At 38.2% G+C, this 5,774-nt stretch overlaps 1 non-coding gene across 1 annotated transcript; it reads right to left on the bottom strand.

Moving 5' to 3' along the window:
- Window positions 1–5,120: 5,120 nt before the first annotated feature.
- LOC128116118 (U6 spliceosomal RNA) lies at window positions 5,121–5,227 on the bottom strand. The gene has a single exon (XR_008220378.1). It is a non-coding gene; the product is annotated as a U6 spliceosomal RNA (small nuclear RNA).
- Window positions 5,228–5,774: the final 547 nt, after the last annotated feature.

Raw genomic sequence — 5,774 nt, 5'->3', positions numbered from 1 at the left:
GTACTTTGTTAAAACAAGCTCCTGGCTGGCATCTGAAAATGTCAAATCAGCATCACTATCTTGAGACACAGCTATGTTGTTTTTTTGTTGTCCAATATCAGATAACTTAATACAGAACTAACCTGCCTCTATATGCTGATCAACAAATATATATATGTAGAATCCAGCTGTGGCTGAATTTATATCTCCAGTCCAGGCTGCTTTCTTCAGATTCAGGCTTGTTCAAATTCTGCCTATCCATCTTTTCAATTTGAAAGTCTAGCAATCATCACAACCAAATATGTCTAGCTTTTCTTACAATTTCCAGTTTCATGGGCTTAGATGTTTGGATCATATTTTTTTTTTTTTTTTTTTTTTTATCGCCAGCAATCTTTCACGTTCAGCATTCAACATATGGGCACTTACGGAATCCTTATTGCCCCTCAGGGGATGACGAAAATAAAAACGTGCATATATGTACATATTCCAGAGATAAATACACTGCATGGTATGTGGAGCCTCATAGGAAAGACACAACAGATTCAGAAGGAGCACAGGGAAACATTAGGACAGCCTGTTGACTTGGGTTTCTGCAAAGAGAGTTGTTGCTTGAGTTTTCCTGCCTGGCCCACAGTCAGGACAAATCTCTATCACCCGCCAGTCCCACAGCCTCTCAGACCTGACCAAGTAAACACAGAGACTTATATTGGTTACAAACTGTATGGCCGTGGCAGGCTTCTTGCTAATTGTTCTTATAGCTTAAATTAATCCATTTCCATTAATCTATACCTTGCCACGTGGCTCGTGGCTTACCGGCATCTTCACATGCTGTTTGTCATCATGGCGGCTGGCAGTGTCTCCCTGACTCAGCCTTCCACTTGCCAGTTTTTTCTCCTCCTTGTCCCGCCTATACTTCCTGCCTGGCCACTGACCAATCAATGATTTATTTATTGACCAATCAGCAACACATTTGACATAGAGACCATCCCACAGCAGATAGTACTTGCTTGAAGATCCTTTTGCACACTCTAAACTGTAGGAAAGGTATACATTTACCTAGTATGGGGTCCTAGGAAGATTAAACATTCATATATTTTACTTTAATTAAAACATGATTATATCATTTCTTTTTTCACCTTTGCCTTCTATTTTTCTCCATGTCCTTTCCCTCCAAGTCCTCTCATGTCCCTTCTTCCACTCTTTCAAATTCATGGCCTCTTTGTCTTAATTATTCTTACACACACAAACCACACACACACTATATATATATGCTCTTACATCCCTTTAGCATTGCTTTTGTTTTTTTTGTTTTTTTTTTTTTTTTGGTTTTTCGAGACAGGGTTTCTCTGTGTAGCTTTGCGCCTTTTCCTGGAACTCACTTGGTAGCCCAGGCTGGCCTCGAACTCACAGAGATCCGCCTGGCTCTGCCTCCCGAGTGCTGGGATTAAAGGCGTGCGCCACCACCGCCCAGCTAGCATTGCTTTTATGTACATGATTTCATGGCTGACCTCTGGGTATAGCTTAGCTAATTATGGAGTCCTTTCTTGGGGAAGACTAATTCTCACTCTCTCAACAGTCTTTATCTGCTTCTAGTTCTTTGTCTAGGGGCTGGGTGCTATGAGAAATCCCTCTGCCACGTTAGCATATCTATTGATGCTGTCATTGTCCCAGTCTTGTTTATGAAACCATATTGTTTCTTAGTCATGGTGGCAGCTTCCCTGTCATTCTTAGCAGACAGGATTTCTCAGCAAACTTCCTGTCTCCTGCAATCATTCTGTCCTCTCCCCTTTTCATGAGGTTCACTGAGACTCAGGTGTAGGAGTTTTGTTGAAGATATGTCTGTTGGAACTGGGCTTCTCATGACCCATTAATAGTTCTCTGAATTTTTACCAGTTTAGGATTTCTTTGTTGGTCTCCAATTCTTACAAAGAGAAGCTGCTTTGAGGGTAAGTACTGTACTTATCTGTGGTATAACATGAGTATAAAATGTAAGTATATATTGTCCCCCTTCCCTTCCTTCACTCTGAAACATACTCCCCTTGCTCCCTTTCAAATTTGTGGCTTGTTTTTGTAGATTGTTGTTAAAAACCTAAGTTAAGTTTCTATTTTTAATCACCTCTACTGCTGCAGAATTAGAAGCCACATTATTCTACATTTGGATTAAAATGAAATTTAATTAAGTCACTGCATCCTTACTTGGTCCCTTTACTTATTTTCATTGGTGGGTAGTGTGATTATCTTGAAACAAGGCAGCAATTGTTATTTCTTAAGTAAAAACTTGCAAGGTCTCCCTATCATCTAGCACAGATGCTGCTGTGCTTCTCATACCATGAAGCCTTACATAGTGTATTCCAACTCTATTTCTGTGTTCATCTCCCCTGACTTTGTACATATTATATTCAGAGTTACACTCACTTCACCGATATTCCTTTACTATGCCAAATACAGACCTGCCTTCATGCTTTTGCCCTTCTCCCTCTGCCCAGAAATTTCTTTGCATCAATACTTGTAAAACACACTCCCTTACATCTTAAGTGTCTGCTTAGGTGTGGTATTTTCATAAGACCTCAATTTCTCTTCTTCATGTAACTGCATGCATATAACCTTGGAATTGTTTTTCTTTTTACTGTTCTTTATGTTTCTTTAAAACTTTTGACTATGATGTGTTTTTCCCCCATCTATTATAGACTTATTATATCTGTCTTTGAACACTTCTTGGGAAGCCTTGCTGGTCAGAGGTTGCAGTCTATCATGGCCTGTCAGCACTCTCCAAAGTTCGAACACATGGAGGACTCCCTCCCCAGTGAGACTTTCTGTTCTCTACCTGCCCTTATCTGAAGAAACCTCTGGGTCAGGAGGACTGACATTATCTGAAATCTGTCTCTAATTCTGGATGCCTGATTTATCTTTAGTATGAACCTTGGCACAGTTTCCTGCTAAAAGTTTTCCTTGAGCTACATATATGGTAACTAAGACTTGTACTAGGAGCTTTGCTATAGGACCCTGCTAGCACATATGAAGCCTTATTATAGAAATGTACCACTTAATGCAAATTAAGGATTAGCCCCAAGATTCCCAATCCTGTATATTCCCTATATTCTGTAATAAAGTGGAGCTGACTCACTGAAGTCATCTCCTGGAGGTCTATCTCCATCATATCCTCAGCTGTCAGGTCCCTGTTCCCCTCTTCTGCTCCCTCCTCCTTTGTGGACCAACACACCAACAATCCAGGAGAAAAAGCAGAGCCACAAACACTAGGCAGAGAAATTCACTTTTGGGAGATTTTCTTTTTCTTTTCTAGTGTGGGATGAAACAGAAAAACAATTGTAGGTCAATGAACATGTGTGCCCTGCCTCAAGGAAAAGATTGATTTGTTCTCGCATTTCTCTTTACAGTGAAGTCATCATATCTTTATTAACTTAATATTCCAAATTGAAAATATACTACAAATGCTTTAGTCACATATTTTCAATGTCTTTCAGCATAAGTTTTCTTGTCTAGGTCTCGCTGTGGCATATCACAATTTCCTGCCTCAAAAGGAAGATTCCAGGTTAGTCAATGAAAATATCATCTGGAGGTTTTGATGACTCATTTGCTTGAAAATTCTGGGTTTTCTATTCCAGGTCAAAGATTCATAAACTTTTATGATTAAGGGATAATGATGAGTACTCTCATAGTGATTAAAAAATTCATTTCATGACTGTCTGGGAAGAGTGAGATTGATGTATGGTTTGAAAGATATTTAAGAAAATGCATGAGCAACTTATTGTACCATATTCTTTATCGTACATTAATATTGCTACACAGTTTCCCAAGGCTATAAAGAAACACCTGGCCAAATCAACTGAAAGAAAGAAAGGATTATTTTGCCACACAAATTGAAGATATAGACCATCACGGTGGGGAAGGCATGGTACCCGAAGTGCCAGGTGGTATGTCGCATTGTGTCCAGTCAGGAAACAGAAAGAGAAGTGAACAGGGGTGTTTATCTTGCTCTTTACTTTATATTCAGTCTGTGACCCCAGCCCATAAAATGGTATGGCCTACAATTTGCGTCCTACATGATTCTAGATTCTGTTGGGTAGATAATCTGCATTAGCCATCCTACTCCATCACTGAGAACCTAAGAATGTCATCCACTGTAGCTACCCAGCCTGCCTGTTAATTAAGCTTCCAGATCTCTAGCAGAGCTAGCTTTAGAAGCAGTTCTGCCATTCCTATACCCAACCAAAACACTCTACTTCTGATGAGTCTTTTCCCAACATAGAATATCTTCTCATGAATGCTCCAAATTTAGCCATTTTTTAATATGGAGAAAGTGGTGATATACCGGTTTATCTTGGTAGTAGCATCTATAAAATTGAAACACCTGTCAAGTAAAAGGTTTCTGAGGTGTAATAAACATAAGAATATTTTTTTTCAAACTGAATGTGTAGAAACAAGGTGTAAAGAAAAGCCTCCCATCGACAAGGATAGGTTTTTTGTGAGATTTTGAGGGTGATGATATTGAAGCACTGGAATTCTCTATTTCTTCTGTGACATTTGTTTTCCAGTAAGATTTTGAAATGAAAATTCTCTTTGAAACCAACTTGTAAATCAATCTTCCCTTTTATCCATGCCTTTGATGATAAATTGACGTAGGGTTATTAATGAGTTTTCAGTATATAATGACCTCATTTCCCGACATTGTATGATTCTGTTGTTGAAGATATCAATCAAAACAGTAGATGAAAGGATCAGGGAAGACAGTGCTGGTACATTGAACTTGAAATTTATAAGGGCATTATATTCTTTAGGATATGTAATATTTTTTTTTTTCGAGACAGGGTTTCTCTGTGTAGCTTTGCGCCTTTCCTGGATCTCGCTCTGTAGACCAGGCTGGCCTTGAACTCACAAAGATCCGCCTGGCTCTGCCTCCCAAGTGCTGGGATTAAAGGCGTGCGCCACCACCGCCCGGCTAGGATATGTAATATTAAGTAGCATCATTTTACAAATGTGTTGTCTAGTGTTCCTAAGCAAAATCCTCTACAAAAAAGCTAATAAATTGCATTTTTGTCAGTGCTTTGAATATTTTAATAAGAGACAATTGGGCCTATACACTTGTGTGGTAATTTTTTTTAATTTTTTTTAAAGATTTATTTAAAAATATGGAATGCTTCATGAATTTGCGTGTCATCCTTGCACAGGGGCCAAGCTAATCTTCTCTGTATCGTTCCAATTTTAGTATATGTGCTGCCAAAGCGAGTACTTGTGTGGTAATTCTTAAAGAGAATAAATTGTAACTCACCCTTACATGCTTCCAAATAAGACAGACTATTCTATAGTATGCAGTTACGTGTAAAAAAAAAAAAAGAATGAATATGACTTGCTTGGATTTTTGTATTCGCTATTCACAATCTCAGCTGAATCTATAGTTAAGGTATTAGAAGTTGAAATGTAAACAGAATAAGTAAAAAAAATATTGAGTGCCTGCCAAAATAAAACTAGAGCAAAATATTGTTATCTCGAAGATACATTTTTGTAGGAATCCCAGATAGAAAAAAAAATTATATCCATGAAAACAAGCCTTCATCCTATGTCTAGTAAAAATACTAAGAATACCACACAGATTTATATATTGATCTAGAGGAACCTACAGTTTTCTTAAGAGGTGCCAGCCATATAATTCTAGCAACTATGAAGTTGGAAGTGCTGAAAATGCTTTTACAGCTACTTTTATGTTGTGCTAAATTGATTTAATAGAGTACTGTCAAATCAATTTATTCCCTTAACTCTTACACTGTGTCATCTTAATT

The sequence above is a fragment of the Peromyscus californicus genome, unplaced genomic scaffold (assembly GCF_007827085.1).
Source record: "Peromyscus californicus insignis strain IS unplaced genomic scaffold, ASM782708v3 Scaffold_1__1_contigs__length_55948999, whole genome shotgun sequence".
NCBI classification, from domain to species: Eukaryota; Metazoa; Chordata; class Mammalia; order Rodentia; family Cricetidae; genus Peromyscus; species Peromyscus californicus.
This window is presented reverse-complemented; position numbering and strand designations above follow the sequence as displayed.